The sequence below is a fragment of the Penaeus monodon genome, chromosome 32 (assembly GCF_015228065.2).
Source record: "Penaeus monodon isolate SGIC_2016 chromosome 32, NSTDA_Pmon_1, whole genome shotgun sequence".
Classification (NCBI taxonomy): Eukaryota; Metazoa; Arthropoda; class Malacostraca; order Decapoda; family Penaeidae; genus Penaeus; species Penaeus monodon.
The window spans coordinates 31,324,592-31,324,830 of NC_051417.1; positions in this window are offsets into that span (position 1 = coordinate 31,324,592).

The window sequence follows — 239 nt, forward strand, 5'->3', positions numbered from 1 at the left end:
TTTATCTGTACATCGAGTGTTAGGCATAACATTTCAGATATTTGTGATCATTAATAATATTTATCTATAACTAGTGACAAGTAATATGTCTGTCCACAGAATAATGATTAATGATAGTCACTGATTACTTTTCATGAAACTGTTTGTCTACTTTACGTATCTTTATGTGTATTCCCTTGAAAAAATGTGCCACATATATTACATACACTATGAATGTTAAACATTTTATTACTTACATT